This window comes from Arachis stenosperma, chromosome 4, assembly GCF_014773155.1.
Source record: "Arachis stenosperma cultivar V10309 chromosome 4, arast.V10309.gnm1.PFL2, whole genome shotgun sequence".
Lineage (NCBI taxonomy): Eukaryota > Viridiplantae > Streptophyta > Magnoliopsida > Fabales > Fabaceae > Arachis > Arachis stenosperma.
In genome coordinates, this window is record NC_080380.1 from 66272656 (window position 1) to 66290631 (window position 17976).

Here is a 17976-nt window from a genome sequence, read left to right on the forward strand (position 1 = left end):
CATTTGGACCATTTTCACTGAGAGGATGGGATGTAGTCATTGCCAAGGGTGATGCCTCCAGACGATTAGCCGTGCAGTGACAGCGCATAGGACCATTTTCCCGAGAGGATTAAAAGTAGCCATTGATAATGGTGATGCCCTACATACAGCTTGCCATGGAAAGGAGTAAGAAGGATTGGATGAATGTAATAAGAAAGCAGAGATTCGAGAGGATTCTAGCATCTCCACACACCTATCTGAAATTCCCACCATTAATTTACATAAGTATTTCTATCTTATTTTATTTTCTGTTTATTATTAATTTTCGAACTCATCATAAACCAATTTAATCTGCCTAACTGACAAATACAAGGTGACCATAGCTTGCTTCATACCAACAATCTCTGTGGGATCGACCCTTGCTGGTTAAGTTGAACGGAGTTATGATCACACCAGGGATTATTAAGATCCCAAATCATCACACCATGATCTCTTTGGGGTATTTTTGATTTTATACAAAAACAAAGAGACCAACTTTGAGGATCACAATTTCGTCCACCAAGTTTTTGGCGCCGTTGCCAGGGATTGTTCGAGTATGGACAACTGACGGTTCATCTTGTTGCTCAGATTAGGTAATTTTCTTTTCAAAAATCTTTCTCAAAATTTTTCTTTTCTTTTTCATTTTTCCAAACTTTATTTTCGAAAAAAATTTTATAAAAATACAAAAAAATTAGAAAATCATAAAAACCAAAAATATTTTGTGTTTCTTGTTTGAGTCTTGAGTAAATTTTTAGTTTGGTGTCAATTGCATGCTTTAAAAACTTTTCTTGCATTTTTCGAAAAAATCCATGCATTCATAGTGTTCTTCATGATCTTCAAGTTGTTCTTGGTAAATCCTCTTGTTTGATCTTGATGATTTCTTGTTTTGTGTTGTTTGTTGTTTTTCATATGCATTTTTCGTTTGTTAGAGTCCATGCATTAAAGATTTCTAAGTTTAGTGTCTTGCATGTTTTCTTTCCATCAAAAATTTTTCAAAAAACATGTTCTTGATGTTCATCATAATCTTCAAAGTGTTCTTGGTGTTCATCTTGACATTCATAGTGTTCTTGCATGCATCTTGTGTTTTGATCCAAAATTTTTATGTTTTGGGTCATGTTTGTGTTTTTCTCTCTCATAATTAAATATTCAAAAATCAAAAATATATCTTTTCCTTTTTTTTCTCTCCAAATTTTCGAAATTTTGGGTTGACTTGGTCAAAAATTTTTAAAATTAGTTGTTTCTTACAAGTCAAGTCAAATTTTCAATTTTAAAAATCTTATCTTTTCAAAATCTTTTTCAAAAATTATATCCTTTTCATTTTTTTTATTTTTCAAAAATTTCAAAACTCTTTTTCAAAATATTTTCAAAATCTTTTTCTTACCTTTATATCAAATTTTCGAAAATTAGCTAACAATTAATGTGATTGATTCAAAAATTTGAAGTTTGTTACTTGCTTGTTAAGAAAGGTTCAATCTTTAAGTTCTAGAATCTTATCTTTTAGTTTCTTGTTAGTAATTAATTTTAATTTAAAAATTAAATCTCTTTCAAACATATCTTATCTTATCTTTTATATCTTATCTTTTTCCAAATTTTATCTTTTTCAAAATTTGATTTTAAAATATATTATCTAACTTCTTATCTTCTTATCTTTTTAAATTTGATTTTAATATCTTTTTCAACTAACTCTTTGACTTGTGTTTGTTTCTTATCTTTTTCAAAACCACCTAACTACTTTTCCCTCTTCAATTTTCGAAAATACCTCTCTCTTTTTCAAAAATTCTTTTTAATTGTCTTAAATTTTAATTTTAATTATATCTTATATTTAATTTTCGAAAATACTAATCCCTTTTTCAAAATTATTTTCGAAATTCTCCCTCCCTTTTCTTATTCTATTTAATTAATTATTTACTAACACTTCTCTTCACCTCTCTTCATCTAAAAATCCGAACCCACTCTTCTACATTCTTCTCCCCTTTCTTCTTCTACTAACATAAAGGAATCTCTATACTGTGACATAGAGGATTCCTCTTCTTTTCTTGTTTTCTTCTCTTTCATATGAGCAGGAACAAGGAAAAAGGCACACTTGTTGAAATTGATCCAGAACCTGAAAGGACTCTGAAGAGAAAATTAAGAGAAGCTATGTTACAACAATCTAAAGGTAACCTTTCAGAAACATTAGAACAAGAAAAGGAGATGGCAGCCGAAAATAATAATGCAAGGAGAATGCTTGGTGACTTCACAAAGCCAACGTCTAAATTTGATGGAAGAAGCATCTCCATTCCTGCCATTGGAGCCAATAATTTTGAGCTTATGCCTCAACTAGTTGCTTTAATGCAACAGAACTGCAAGTTTTATGGACTTCCATCTGAAGATCCTTACCAGTTTTTAACTGAGTTCTTGCAGATTTGTGAGACTGTTAAGACAAATGGAGTTGATCCTGAAGTCTACAGACTCATGCTTTTCCCTTTTGCTGTAAGAGACAGAGCTAGAATATGGTTGGATTCACAACCTAAGGATAGCCTGGACTCTTGGGATAAGCTGGTCACAGCCTTCTTGGATAAATTCTTTCCTCCTCAAAAGCTGAGCAAGCTTAGAGTGGATGTTCAGACCTTCAAACAAAAAGATGGTGAATCCCTCTATGAAGCTTGGGAAAGATACAAGCAGCTGACCAAAAAGTGCCCATCTGACATGTTTTCAGAATGGACCATATTAGATATATTCTATTATGGTCTATCTGAATTTTCAAAAATGTCATTGGACCATTCTGCAGGTGGATCTATTCACCTGAAGAAAACGCCTGAAGAGGCTCAAGAACTCATTGACATGGTTGCAAACAACAATTTCATGTACACTTCTGAGAGGAATTCTGTGAATAATGGGATACCTCAGGAGAAAGGAGTTCTTGAAATTGATGCTCTGAATGCCATATTGGCTCAGAACAAAGTGTTGACTCAATAGGTGAACATGATCTCTCAAAATCTGAAAGGATGGCAAAATGCATCCAACAGTAATAAAGAGGTAGCTTCTGAAGAAGCTTATGATCCTGAGAACCCTGCAATGGCAGAGGTTAATTACATGGGTGAACCTTGTGGAAACACCTATAATTTATCATGGAGAAATCATCCCAATTTCTCATGGAAGGATCAACAAAAGCCTCAACAAGGCTTTAACAATGGTGGACGCAATAGGCTGAGCAATAGCAAGCCTTTTACATCATCTTCTCAGCAACAGACAGAGAATTCTGAACAAAACACTTCTAATTTATCCAATCTAGTCTCTGATATGTCAAAGGCCACTTTCAGTTTCATGAGTGAAACAAGATCCTCCATTAGAAATCTGGAGGCACAAGTGGGCCAGCTGAGTAAGAAAGTCATTGAAACTCCTCCCAGTATTCTCCCAAGCAATACAGAAGAGAATCCAAAAGGAGAGTGCAAGGCCATTGATGTAATCAACATGGCCGAATGCACAAGGGAGGAGGAGGACGAAAATCGTAGTGAGGAAGACCTCCTGGGACGTCCCTCAAACAAGAAGGAGTTTCCTATTATGGATCCAAAGGAATCTGAGGCTCATATAGAGACCATAGAGATTCCATTAAATCTCCTTCTGCCATTCATGAGCTCTGAAGACTATTCTTCCTCTGAAGAGGATGAAGATGTGACTGGAGAGTAAGTTGCTCAATATTTAGGAGCTATCATGAAGCTGAATGCCAAGTTGTTTGGTAATGAGACTTGGGAAAGTGAACCTCCCTTGCTCATTAATGAACTAGATACCTGGATTCAGCAAATTTTACCTCAAAAGAGACAAGATCCTGGCAAGTTCTTAATACCTTATACCATAGGCACCATGACCTTTGAAAAAGCTCTATGTGATCTAGGGTCAGGGATAAATCTTATGCCACTCTCTGTAATGGAGAAGCTGGGGATCATTGAGGTACAACCTGCCTTGTTCGCATTACAATTGGCAGACAAGTCATTGAGACAAGCTTATGGAATAGTAGAGGACGTGTTAGTAAAGGTTGAAGGCCTTTACATCCCTGTTGATTTCATAATCCTAGACACTAGGAAGGAAGAGGATGAGTGCATCATCCTTGGAAGACCTTTCCTAGCTACAGCAGGAGCTGTGATAGATGTCAACAGAGGTGAATTAGTCCTTCAATTGAATGGGGACTACCTTGTGTTTAAGGCACATGGTCATCCCTCTGTGACAAAATATAGTAAGCATGAAGAGCTTCTCTCAGTTCAGAGTCAAGAAGAGCCCCCACAGTCAAACTCTAAGTTTGGTGTTGGGAGGTGGTGCACGAAATTGTGATCACTACAACTTCGCACAACTAACCAGCAAGTGCACTGGGTCGTCCAAGTAATACCTTACGCGAGTAAGGGTCGATCCCACGGAGATTGTTGGTATGAAGCAAGCTATGGTCACCTTGTAAATCTCAGTCAGGCAGACTCAATGGGTATAGATGATGAACGAAAATAACATAAAGATAAAGATAGAGATACTTATGTATATCATTGGTGTAAGAGCTTCAGACAAGCATATGAAGATGCCTTCCCTTCCGTCTCTCTGCTTTCCTACTGTCTTCATCCAATCCTTCTTACTCCTTTCCATGGCAAGCTCGTGTAGGGTTTCACTGTTGTCAGCAGCTACCTCCCATCCGCGCAGTGAAAGCTAATGCACGCACTCTGTCACAGTACTGCCAATCACCGGTTTGGTTCCCTCCCCTACCGGAATAGAATCACTCTTTTGCGTCTGTCACTAACGCCCAGTAGGTTACAGGTTTGAAGCACGTCACAGTCATTCAATCACTGAATCCTACTCAGAATACCACAGACAAGGTTTAGACCTTCCGGAATCTCTTGAATGCCGCCATCAGGTCCTGCCTATACCACGAAGATTCCGATTAAAGAATCCAAGAGATATTCACTAAGCCTCAGATGCTTGTAGAACAAGAATGGTTGTCAGTCACCTTGTTCATGGGTGAGGATGGTGATGGGCGTCAATCATCACCTTCATCATGTTGAAGAACAAGTGATATCTTGGATAAAGAACAAGCGGAATTGAATAGAAGAACAATAGTAATTGCATTAATACTCGAGGTACAGCAGAGCTCCACACCTTAATCTATGGTGTGTAGAAACTCCACCGTTGAAAATACATAAGAACAAGGTCTAGGCATGGCCGAATGGCCAGCCTCCCAATGATCTAAGAACTAGATGTCCAAAGATGATCAAAGGATCAAAAACAATCCAAAGATGAAAATACAATAGTGAAAGGTCCTATTTATAAGAAACTAGTAGCCTAAGGTTTACAGAGATGAGTAAATGACATAAAAATCCACTTCCGGGCCCACTTGGTGTGTGCTTGGGCTGAGCAATGAAGGAATTTCGTGTAGAGACCTTTTCTGGAGTTAAACGCCAGCTTTCATGCCAGTTTGGGCGTTTAACTCCAAATTTTATGCCAGTTCCGGCGTTTAACGCTGGAATTTCTGTAGGTGACTTTGAGCGCCGGTTTGGGACATCAAATCTTGGGCAAAGTATGGACTATTATATATTGCTGGAAAGCCCAGGATGTCTACTTTCCAACGCCGTTCAGAGTGCAGGGAGGTCAGAATCCAACAGCATCTGCTGTCCTTTTCAGTCTCTGAATCAGATTTTTGCTCAGGTCCCTCAATTTCAGCCAGAAAATACCTGAAATCACAGAAAAACACACAAACTCATAGTAAAGTCCAGAAAAGTAAATTTTAACTAAAAACTAATAAAAATATACTAAGAACTCAACTAAAACTACCAAAAACATACTAAAAACAATGCCAAAAAGCGTACAAATTATCCGCTCATCACAACACCAAACTTAAATTGTTGCTTGTCCCCAAGCAACTGAAAATCAAATAAGATAAAAAGAAGAGAATATACTATAGACTCCAAATTATCAATGAAACTAAGCTCCAAATTAGATGAGCGGGACTAGTAGCTTTTTGCCTCCGAACAGTTTTGGCATCTCACTTTATCCTTTGAAATTCAGAATGATTGGCTTCTTTAGGAACTCAGAATCCAGATAGTGTTATTGATTCTCCTAGTTAAGTATGATGATTCTTGAACACAGCTACTTATTGAGTCTTGGCCGTGGCCCAAAGCACTCTGCCTTCCAGTATTACCACCGGATACATACATGCCACAGACACATAATTGGGTGAACCTTTTCAGATTGTGACTCAGCTTTGCTAAAGTCCCCAATTAGAGGTGTCCAGGGTTCTTAAGCACACTCTTATTGCCTTGGATCACAACTTTATTTCTTTCTTTTCTTTTCTGTTTCTTTCTCCCCTTTTTTTCGTTTTTCTCCTTCTTTTTCTCTTTTTTTTTTTTGTATTCACTGCTTTTTCTTGCTTCAAGAATCATTTTTATGATTTTTCAGATCCTCAGTAACATGTCTCCTTTTTCATCATTCTTTCAAGAGCCAACAATTTTAACATTCATGAACCACAAATTCAAAAGACATATGCACTGTTTAAGCATACATTCAGAAAACAAAAGCATTGCCACCACATCAAACTAATTAAGCTAGTTTTAAGGATGAATTTGAAATCCTGTACTTCTTGTTCTTTTTGTGATAAAAACAGTTTTCATTTAAGAAAGGTGATGGATTCATATTCATAGCTTTGAGGCATAGACACTAAGACACTAATGATCATAAGACACAAACATGAATAAACATAAAGCACTAAAATTCAAAAAACAGAAGAATAAAGAACAAGGAGATTAAAGAACGGGTCCACCTTAGTGATGACGGCTTGTTCTTCCTCTTGAAGATCCTATGGAGTGCTTGAGCTCCTCACTGTCTCTTCCTTGTCTTTGTTGCTCCTCTCTCATGATTCTTGATCTTCTCTAATTTCATGGAGGAGGATGGCATGTTCTTGGTGCTCCACCCTTAGTTGTCCCATGTTGGAACTTAATTCTCCTAGGGAGGTGTTCAGTTGCTCCCAATAGTCTTGTGGAGGAAAGTGCATCCCTTGAGGTATCTCAGGGATCTCATGATGAGAGGGGTCTCTTGTTTGCTCCATCTTCTTCTTAGTGATGGGCTTGAGGTCATGCCTTCTCAGTTGAACCGGCTTTGGATGCCATAAATGGTTATGGAAAAACAAAAAGCAATGCTTTTACCACACCAAACTTAAAAGGTTTGCTCGTCCTCGAGCAAAAGAAGAAAGAAGAGAGTAGAAGAAGAAGAAATGGAGGAGAGGGAGATGGCTTTGTGGTTCGGCCAGAAGGGGGGAAGAAGTGGTGTTTTATGAAGGATGGATGTGAGTGGTGAAGAGAAAGAGATGTTGAGGTGATTGGTGAATGGGTGAAGAAGAAGAGAGAGTGGTGGGGTTGTTTGGGGATCCTGTGGGGTCCACAGATCCTTAGGTGTCAAGGAAAAGTCATCCCTGCACCAAATGGCATCAAAATCCACGTTTTGAGCCAATTCTGGCGTTAAACGCCGGGCTGGTGCCCATTTCTGGCGTTTAACGCCAGGTTCTAGCCCTTTCCTGGCGTTTAACGCCAGTCTGGTGCCCCTTTCTGGCGTTAAACGCCCAGAATGGTGCCAGACTGGGCGTTAAACGCCCAACTGCTAGCCTTACTGGCGTTTAAACGCCAGTGAGTTCTTCCTCCAGGGTGTGCTATTTTTCTTCCTGTTTTTCATTCTGTTTTTGCTTTTTTCATTGTTTTTGTGACTTCTTATGATCATCAACTTACAAAAAACACAAAATAACAAAGGGAAATATATAAAATATAATCATTGGGTTGCCTCCCAACAAGCGCTTCTTTAATGTCAGTAGCTTGACAGATGGCTCTCATGGAGCCTCACAAATGATCAGAGCAATGTTGGAACCTCCCAACACCAAACTTAGAGTTTGAATGTGGGGGTTCAACACCAAACTTAGAGTTTGGTTGTGGCCTCCCAACACCAAACTTAGAGTTTGACTGTGGGGGCTCTGTTTGACTCTGATTTGAGAGAAGCTCTTCAAGCTTCCTCTCCATGGTGACAGAGGGATATCCTTGAGCCTTAAACACCAAGGATTCTTCATTCACTTGAATGATCAACTCTCCTCTATCAACATCAATCACAGCCTTTGCTGTGGCTAGGAAGGGTCTGCCAAGGATGATGGATTCATCCATGCACTTCCCAGGATCTTGTCTCTTTTGAGGTAATTTCTGCCTAGACAAGTCATCCAGTTCTTTGGTGAGCAAGGGAGGTTCATCTTCCCCAAGTCTCATTTCCAAATAACTTGTCATTTAGCTTCATGATTGCTCTAAGGTATTTAGCAACTTGCTCTTTAGTGACATACTCATCCTCTTCAGAGGAAGAATACTCATCAGAGCTCATGAAAGGCAGAAGTAAGTCCAATGGAATCTCTATGGTCTCATGTTGAGCCTCAGATTCCCATGGTCCCTCATTGGGGAACTCATTGGAGGCCAGTGGACGTCCAGTGAGGCCTTCCTCAGTGGCGTTCACTGCCTCTTCTTCCTCCCAAAATTCGGCCACATTGATGGCCTTGCACTCTCCTTTTGGATTTCTTCTGTATTGCTTGGGAGAGTACTAGGAGGGAGTTCAGTAATTTTCTTGCTCAGCTGTCCCACTCGTGCCTCCAAATTCCTAATGGAGGACCTTGTTTCATTCATGAAACTTGAGTGGTTTTGATTAGATCAGAGACCATGGTTGCTAAGTCAGAGGGGTTCTGCTTAGAATTCTCTGTCTGTTGCTGAGAAGATGATGGAAAAGGCTTGCCATTGCTAAACTGTTTCTTCCACCATTATTATTATTATTGAAACCTTGTTGAGGTCTCTCTTGATTCTTCCATGAGAAATTTGGGTGATTTCTCCATGAAGAATTACAGGTGTTTCCATAGGGTTCTCCTAGGTAATTCACCTCTTCCATTGAAGGGTTCTCAGGATCATAAGCTTCTTCCTCAGATGAAGCTTCCTTAGTACTGTCAGTGCATTTTGCATTCCAGACAGACTTTGAGAAATCAAATTGACTTGTTGAGTCAATATCTTGTTCTGAGCCAATATGGCATTCAGAGTGTCAATCTCAAGAACTCCTTTCTTCTGACTAGTCCCATTGTTCACAGGATTCCTTTCAGAAGTGTACATGAATTGGTTATTTGCAACCATTTCAATTAGCTCTTGAGCCTCTGTAGGCGTCTTCTTCAGATGAAGAGATCCTCCAGCAGAGCTATCCAAGGACATCTTAGATAGTTCAGAGAGACCATCATAGAAAATACCTATGATGCTCCATTCAGAAAGCATGTCTGAGGGACATTTTCTGATTAATTGTTTGTATCTTTCCCAAGCTTCATAGAGGGATTCACCATCCTTCTGTCTGAAGGTTTGGACTTCCACTCTAAGCTTACTCCATCTTTGTGGTGGAAAGAACTTTGCCAAGAAGGCATTGACTAGCTTTTCCCAAGAGTCCAGGCTCTCTTTAGGTTGAGAGTCCAACCATATCCTAGCTCTGTCTCTTACAGCAAAAGGGAATAGCATCAGTCTATAGACCTCAGGGTCAACCCCATTAGTCTTGACTGTGTCACAGTTTTGCAAGAATTCAGCTAAGAACTGATGAGGATCTTCCATTGGAAGTCCATGGAACTTGCAATTCTGTTGCATTAGAGAAACTAATTGAGGCTTAAGCTCAAAGTTGTTTGCTCCAATGGCAGGGATAGAGATGCTTCTCCCATAAAAATCAGGAGTAGGTGCAGTAAAGTCACCCAGCACCTTCCTTGCATTGTTGGCATTGTTGTTGTTTTCGGCTGCCATGTGTTCTTCTTCTTTGAAGAATTCGGTCAGGTCCTCTAAAGAGAGTTATGTTTTGGCTTCTCTTAGCTTTCTCTTCAAGGTCCTTTCAGGTTCAGGGTCAGCTTCAACAAGAATGCCTTTGTCTTTGTTCCTGCTCATAAGAAAGAGAAGAGAACAAGAAAATATGGAATCCTCTATGTCACAGTATAGAGATTCCTTGAGGTGTCAGAGGAAAAGAAAAATGGAAGACAGAGGTAGAAAATTCGAACTTATCAAAGAAGATGGAGTTCAAATTTTGCATTAAAGAATAGTGTTAGTCCATGAACAGAAGGATGTGAGAAGAAGGGAAGTAATTTTCGAAAATTAAGTAAAAGATTTTGAAAAATTTTTGAAAAACACTAATTGATTTTCGAAAATAAGAGTGAAAAAGAAATCAAGTGTTTTTTGAAAAAGATTTTGAAATTAGAAATTAAAAAGATTTGATTGAAAACTTGTTTTGAAAAAGATGTGATTAAAAAGATATGATTTGAAAACAATTTTAAAAGATATGATTTGAAAACACTTTGAAAAGATGTGATTTTAAAAAATTAATGACTTGCCTAACAAGAAAAGATATGATTTAAACATAAAACCTTCCTTAACAGAAAAGGCAAAAAATGTTCAATCAAATCATTAATTGTTAGTAAGTATCTTTGAAAAAAGGAAAGAAATTGATTTTGAAAACATTTGATTGAAAAGATATGATTTGAAAAAGATTGATTTGAAAAAACTTTGAAAACTTGAAAAAAATTGATTTGAAAAACAAAATCTTCCCCTTAGCACCATCCTGGCGTTAAACGCCCAGAATGTGCACATTCTGGCGTTTAACGCCCAAACTACTACCCTTTTGGGCGTTAAATGCCCAACCAGGCACCCTGGCTGGCGTTTAAACGCCAGTCTGTCTTCTTCACTGGGCATTTTTGAATGCCCAGCTTTTTCTGTGTGATTCCTCTGCAGTATGTTCTGAATCTTCAATTCTCTGTATTATTGACTTGAAAAGACACAAATTAAAAATATTTTTGGATTTTTAATAATGAGGAATAATCAAAATGCAACTAAAATCAAATAACAATGCATGCAAGACACCAAACTTAGCAGTTTGTATACCATTGACACTAACAAAATGAGAATGCATATGAGAAACAACAAAACACTCAAGTCAATAGAATTCAAAGATCAAAACAAGAAAATCATCAAGAACAACTTGAAGATTAATTAAGACACATGCATAAATTCGAACAATGCAAGAAAAACAGAAACATGCAATTGACACCAAACTTAAGATGAGACTCTAGACTCAAACAAGACATATTTTTGGATTTTATGATTTTGTAATTTTTTTTGTGCTTTTTTGAAAATTAAGTGAAAAGGAAAATAAAGGTATCAAAATTCTTAATGAGAATTCCAGGAATCATGCAATGTTAGTCTAAAGCTTTAGTCTAAAGGAATTAGACATGGCCGGCTAAGCTTCAGCAGGACATTGCATTCAAGAGCTAAATTGATGATGATCAATCAGCTTTGGTGATGATAAGAACATCACCTTGAAACACTAGAATTCATTCTTAAGAACTCTGAAAAAATAATACCTAATCTAAGCAACAAGATGAACCGTCAGTTGTCCATACACAAGAACAATCCCCGGCAACGGCGCCAAAAACTTGGTGCACGAAATTGTGATCACTACAACTTCGCACAACTAACCAGCAAGTGCACTGGGTCGTCCAAGTAATACCTTACGCGAGTAAGGGTCGATCCCACGGAGATTGTTGGTATGAAGCAAGCTATGGTCACCTTGTAAATCTCAGTCAGGCAGACTCAATGGGTATAGATGATGAACGAAAATAACATAAAGATAAAGATAGAGATACTTATGTATATCATTGGTGTAAGAGCTTCAGACAAGCATATGAAGATGCCTTCCCTTCCGTCTCTCTGCTTTCCTACTGTCTTCATCCAATCCTTCTTACTCCTTTCCATGGCAAGCTCGTGTAGGGTTTCACTGTTGTCAGCAGCTACCTCCCATCCGCGCAGTGAAAGCTAATGCACGCACTCTGTCACAGTACTGCCAATCACCGGTTTGGTTCCCTCCCCTACCGGAATAGAATCACTCTTTTGCGTCTGTCACTAACGCCCAGTAGGTTACAGGTTTGAAGCACGTCACAGTCATTCAATCACTGAATCCTACTCAGAATACCACAGACAAGGTTTAGACCTTCCGGATTCTCTTGAATGCCGCCATCAGGTCCTGCCTATACCACGAAGATTCCGATTAAAGAATCCAAGAGATATTCACTAAGCCTCAGATGCTTGTAGAACAAGAATGGTTGTCAGTCACCTGTTCATGGGTGAGGATGGTGATGGGCGTCAATCATCACCTTCATCATGTTGAAGAACAAGTGATATCTTGGATAAAGAACAAGCGGAATTGAATAGAAGAACAATAGTAATTGCATTAATACTCGAGGTACAGCAGAGCTCCACACCTTAATCTATGGTGTGTAGAAACTCCACCGTTGAAAATACATAAGAACAAGGTCTAGGCATGGCCGAATGGCCAGCCTCCCAATGATCTAAGAACTAGATGTCCAAAGATGATCAAAGGATCAAAAACAATCCAAGATGAAAATACAATAGTGAAAGGTCCTATTTATAAGAAACTAGTAGCCTAAGGTTTACAGAGATGAGTAAATGACATAAAAATCCACTTCCGGGCCCACTTGGTGTGTGCTTGGGCTGAGCAATGAAGGAATTTCGTGTAGAGACCTTTTCTGGAGTTAAACGCCAGCTTTCATGCCAGTTTGGGCGTTTAACTCCAAATTTTATGCCAGTTCCGGCGTTTAACGCTGGAATTTCTGTAGGTGACTTTGAGCGCCGGTTTGGGACATCAAATCTTGGGCAAAGTATGGACTATTATATATTTCTGGAAAGCCCAGGATGTCTAATTTCCAACGCCGTTGAGAGCGCGCCAATTGGGCTTCTGTAGCTCCAGAAAATCCACTTCGAGTGCAGGGAGGTCAGAATCCAACAGCATCTGCAGTCCTTTTCAGTCTCTGAATCAGATTTTTGCTCAGGTCCCTCAATTTCAGCCAGAAAATACCTGAAATCACAGAAAAACACACAAACTCATAGTAAAGTCCAGAAAAGTGAATTTTAACTAAAAACTAATAAAAATATACTAAGAACTCAACTAAAACTACCAAAAACATACTAAAAACAATGCCAAAAAGCGTACAAATTATCCGCTCATCAGGAGGCCACAATAAAACTCTAAGTTTGGTGTTAAGACCCCATATCCAAACTCTAAGTTTGGTGTTGGGACTATACAACATTGACCTGATCACCTTTGTGGCTCCATGGGAGCCCACTGTCAAGCTATTGACATTAAAAAAGCGCTTGTTGGGAGGCAACCCAATTTTATTTATCTAATTTTTATTTTATTTTATTGTTATTTTGTGTTTTAGTAGGTACATGATCATGTGGAGTCACGAAAAAAAATAAAAAAATTATAAACAAAATCAAAAACAGCAGAAGAAAAATCACACCTTGGAGGAAGGACAGACTGGCGTTCAACGCCAGTAAGGAGCATCTGGCTGGCGTTCAACGCCAGAACAGAGCATGAATCTGGCGCTGAACGTCAAAAACAAGCAACATTCTGGCGTTTGAATGCCAGGAATGTGCCTTAAGGAAAGCTGGCGCTGAACGCCAGTAACAAGCATGGAACTGGCGTTCAACGCCAGAAACATGCTACATATGGGCGTTGAACGCCCAGAACATGCTTTACATGGGCGTTGAACGCCTAGAACGTGCATCACCTCGGCGTTTAAACGCCAGAATGGTATGCAAAGGCATTTTACATGCCTATTTGGTGCAGGGATGGAATTCCTTGACACCTCAGGATTTGTGGACCCCACAGGATCACCTCAGGATCTGTGGACCCCACAGGATCCCCACCTAACATATTCCCACCTTACCTCCTAATCCTATTTACACTCTCCCCCATATCACATTTCCCAAAACCCTTCACCAATCACCTCAATCTCTCTTCCCAATTACCCCCTTCACCACTCACATCCATCCACTCTTCCCCATAAACCCCACCTACCTTCAAAATTCAAAAACATTTTTTCCACCCAATCCCACCCTAAATGGCCGAACCTACCCTCTCCCCTTTCCCTATATAAACCCTTCCATTCCACTTCATTTTCACACAACACAACCCCATCTTCTATACCTTGGCCGAAACCCACTATCCACCTTCTCCTCAATATTTTCTTCTTCTTCTTCTTCTCTTCTTTCTTCTCTTGCTCGAGGACGAGCAATATTTTAAGTTTGGTGTGGTCAAAGCATAATCTTTTTTGTTTTCCATTACCATCAATGGCACCTAAGGCTGGAGAATCCTCTAGAAAAGGAAAAGGGAAGATAAAAGCTTCCACCTCCGAGTCACGGGAAATGGAAAGATTCATCTCCAAAAGCCATCAAGACCACTTCTATGATGTTGTGGCAAAGAAGAAGGTGATCCCTGAGGTCCCTTTCAAGCTCAAGAAAAATGAGTATCCGAGATCCGACATGAGATCCGAAGAAGAGGTTGGGAAGTCCTAACCAACCCCATGCAACAAGTCGGAATCTTAATGGTTCAAGAGTTCTATGCCAATGCATGGATCACTAGGAACCAAGATCAAAGTATGAAACCGAGTCCAAAGAATTATCTTACAATGGTTCGGGGGAAATACTTAGATTTTAGTCCGGAGAATGTGAGATTGGCGTTCCACTTGCCCATGATGCAAGAAGATGTACGCCCCTACACTAGAAGGGTCAACTTTAATCAAAGGTTAGACCAAGTCCTTATGGACATATGTGTGGAAGGAGCTCAATGGAAGAGAGACTCCAAAGGCAAGCCAGTCCAACTAAGAAGACTGGACCTCAAGCCTGTAGCTAGAGGATGGTTGGAGTTCATTCAACGCTCCATCATTCCCATTAGCAACCGATCTGAAGTTACTGTGGATCGGGCCATCATGATTCATAGCATCATGATTGGAGAGGAAGTAGAAGTTCATGAAGTCATCTCCAATGAATTCTACAAAATAGCCGAAAAGCCCTCCACCATGGCAAGGCTAGCTTTTCCTCACCTTATTTGCCATCTATGTTACTCAGCTGGAGTTATCATAGCAGGAGACATCTCCATTGAAGAGGGTAAGCCCATCACCAAGAAGAGGATGGAGCAAGCAAGAGAGACCCTCCATGGTTCTCAAGAGATGCATGAGGAAGCTCATCATCAAGAAATCCCTGAGATGCCTCAAGGGATGCACTTTCCTCCCAACAACTATTGGGAATAACTCAACACTTCCTTAGAAGATTTGAGCCACAATGTGAAACAATTAAGGGTGGAACATCATGAGCACTCCATCATTCTCCATGAAATAAGAGAAGATCAAAGAGCAATGAGGGAGGAGCAACAAAGGCAAGGAAGGGACATAGAAGAGCTTAAGGACATTGTTGGTCCTTCAAGAAGAAGACGCCACTAAGGTGGATTCATTCCTTGTCCTTATTTTTTTTTCCGTTTTTCGGTTTCTATGTTATGTTTATCTATATTTTGTGTCTCTACTTCATGATCATTAGTATGTAGTAACCATGTCTTGAGGCTATAAATAAATTCCATAAATCCTTCACCTCTCTTAAAAGAAAAATGTTCATAATTCAAAAGAACAAGAAGTACATGAATTTTGAATTTATCCTTGAATTTAGTTTAATTATATTGATGTGGTGACAATACTTTTTGTTTTCTGAATGAATGCTTGAACAGTGCATATTTTTGATCTTGTTGTTATGAATGTTAAAATTGTTGGCTCTTGAAAGAATGATGAACAAAGAGAAATGTTATTGATGATCTGAAAAATCATGAAATTGATTCTTGAAGCAAGAAAATGCAGTGAAAAACAAAAGCTTGCCAAAAAAAAATTTGGCGAAAAAAATATATATATATATAGAAAGAAAAAGAAAAAGCAAGCAGAAAAAGCCAATAGCCCTTAAAACCAAAAGGCAAGGGTAAAAAGGATCCAAAGCAAAAGAGTGTGCTTAAGAGCTCTGGACACCTCTAACTGGGGACTCTAGCAAAGCTGAGTCACAATCTGAAAAGGTTCACCCAGTTATGTGTCTGTGGCATTTATGTATCCGGTGGTAATACTGGAAAACAAAGTGCTTAGGGCCACAGCCAAGAATCATACGTAGCTGTGTTCAAGAATCAACATGCCTAACTAGGAAAATCAATAACACTATCCGAAATTCTAAGCTCCTAGAGAAGCCAATCATTCTAAACTTCAAGGGAAAAAGTGAGATGCCAAAACTGTTCAGAAGTAAAAAGCTACAAGTCCCGCTCATCTAATTAGAACTACTATTCATTGATATTCTAAATTTATAGTATATTCTCTTCTTATTATCCTATTTGATTTTCAGTTGCTTGGGGACAAGCAACAATTTAAGTTTGGTGTTGTGATGAGCGGATAATTTATACGCTTTTTGGCATTGTTTTTAGGTAGTTTTTAGTAAGTTCAAGCTACTTTTAGGGATTTTTTCATTAGTTTTTATGTTAAATTCACATTTCTGTACTTTACTATGAGTTTGTGTGTTTTTCTGTGATTTTAGGTAATTTCTGGCTGAAATTGAGGGACTTGAGCAAAACACTGAAAAAGGCTGACAAAAGTACTGCTGATGCTGTTGGATTCTGACCTCCCTATACTCGAAATAGATTTTCTGGAGCTACAGAACTCAAAATGGCGCGCTCTCAACGGCGTTGGAAAGTAGACATCCATAGCTTTCCAGCAATATATAATAGTTCAAACTTTATTCGGAAATTGACGATGTAAAGTGGCGCTCAACGCCAAGTACATGCTGCTGTCTGGAGTTAAACGCCAGAAACACGTCATAACCCGGAGTTGAACGCCAGAAACACGCTATAACTTGGCGTTCAACTCCAAGAAAAGCCTCAGCTCGTAGATAGATCAAGCTCAGCCCAAGTATACACCAAGTGGGCCCCAGAAGTGGATTTATGCATCAATTACTTACTCATGTAAACCCTAAGTAGCTAGTTTATTATAAATAGAACATTTAACTATTGTGTTATTTATCTTTTGACCATTCGATCTTTTTGCCATTCGGTCTTTTTATCATTCAGGGGGCTGGCCATTCGGCCATGCCTGAACCTTTCACTTATGAATTTTCAACCGTGGAGTTTCTGCACACCATAGATTAAGGGTGTGGAGCTCTGCTGTACCTCAAGTTTCAATACAATTACTATTATTTTCTATTCAATTCTCTTTTATTCTTATTCCAAGATATACGTTGCACTTCAACTTGATGAATGTGATGATCCGTGACACTCATCATCATTCTCACCTATGAACGCACGTGACTGACAACCACTTCCGTTCTACCTTAGGCCGAGCGCATATCTCTTAGATTCCCCAATAGAATCTTCGTGGTATAAGCTAGATAGATGGCGGCATTCATGGAGATCCGGAAAGTCTAACCTTGTCTGTGGTATTCCGAGTAGGATCCCGGGAATCCGGAAAGTCTAACCTTGTCTGTGGTATTCCGAGTAGGATTCTGGTATTGAATGACTGTGACGAGCTTCAAACTCCTGAAGGCTGGGTGTGATGACAAACGCAAAAGAATCAAGGGATTCTAATCTAACCTGATTGAGAACCGACAGATGTTTGGCCGTGCTGTGACAGAGCATTTGGACCATTTTCACTGAGAGGATGGGATGTAGTCATTGCCAAGGGTGATGCCTCCAGACGATTAGCCGTGCAGTGACAGCGCATAGGACCATTTTCCCGAGAGGATTAAAAGTAGCCATTGATGATGGTGATGCCCTACATACAGCTTGCCATGGAAAGGAGTAAGAAGGATTGGATGAATGTAATAAGAAAGCAGAGATTCGAGAGGATTCTAGCATCTCCACACGCCTATCTGAAATTTCCACCATTAATTTACATAAGTATTTCTATCCTATTTTATTTTCTGTTTATTATTAATTTTCGAACTCATCATAAACCAATTTAATCTGCCTAACTGACAAATACAAGGTGACCATAGCTTGCTTCATACCAACAATCTCTGTGGAATCGACCCTTACTTACGTAAGGTATTACTT

General features: G+C 39.1%; 2 non-coding genes across 2 annotated transcripts; one reads left to right on the forward strand and one right to left on the reverse strand.

Moving 5' to 3' along the window:
- Window positions 1-2604: 2604 nt before the first annotated feature.
- LOC130977634 (small nucleolar RNA R71) lies at window positions 2605-2708 on the reverse strand. Its single transcript, XR_009085319.1, has one exon. It is a non-coding gene; the product is annotated as a small nucleolar RNA R71 (small nucleolar RNA).
- A 6588-nt stretch (window positions 2709-9296) lies between these two features.
- On the forward strand, window positions 9297-9404 carry LOC130978817 (small nucleolar RNA R71). Its single transcript, XR_009086430.1, has one exon. It is a non-coding gene; the product is annotated as a small nucleolar RNA R71 (small nucleolar RNA).
- Window positions 9405-17976: the final 8572 nt, after the last annotated feature.